This window comes from Sinocyclocheilus anshuiensis, unplaced genomic scaffold (assembly GCF_001515605.1).
Source record: "Sinocyclocheilus anshuiensis isolate Anshui unplaced genomic scaffold, SAMN03320099.WGS_v1.1 scaffold1074, whole genome shotgun sequence".
NCBI lineage: Eukaryota > Metazoa > Chordata > Actinopteri > Cypriniformes > Cyprinidae > Sinocyclocheilus > Sinocyclocheilus anshuiensis.
In genome coordinates this window covers 314,226-314,772 of record NW_015539894.1, presented here as the reverse complement: position 1 = coordinate 314,772, position 547 = coordinate 314,226, and the positions used below count along the sequence as shown (strand labels likewise).

The following is a 547-nucleotide window of genomic DNA, read 5'->3' as shown; positions in this document are numbered from 1 at the left end:
CAGAGACTGTAACATCATATATCAGTTTCTGTGAAGATATGTGCATTCCTACCAGGACTCATTTAACCTACAACAAGGACAAACCATGGTTCACTGCAAAACTCAGCTCCGTCAAGCCAAAGAAGATGCTCGCAGGAATGGGGACAGATTCTTGTATAAACAGGCCAAATACACACTGGAAAAGGAGATCAGAGTGGCAAAGAGGGATTATTCTGGAAAGCTAAGGAAGCAATTATCTTACAGTGACTGGAAAGGTCTGAAATACATCACCAATTACAAGACACCATCCAACAGCACTGTGGAGAATAAACAACTGGCAGACTATCTGAACGAGTTTGTGCGAATTCCCCTCATGCTTCAAACGCTCCACCATCATCCCCGTCCCAAAGAAACCCAAAATTACTGGACTTAATGACTACAGACCTGTGGCTTTAACGTCTGTGACCATGAAATCATTTGAAAGACTAGTTTTGGCTTATCTGAAGGACATCACTGAACCCTCACTGGACCCCCTGCAGTTTGCCTACAGAGCAAACAGGTCTGTGGA

At 43.9% G+C, this 547-nt stretch overlaps 1 protein-coding gene across 1 annotated transcript in view; it reads left to right on the top strand.

The window, feature by feature from the left end:
- The window catches only part of LOC107685898 (gastrula zinc finger protein XlCGF49.1-like), a 37,336-nt gene that overhangs the window by 10,079 nt on the left and 26,710 nt on the right, over positions 1 to 547 (top strand). The window lies entirely within an intron of this gene.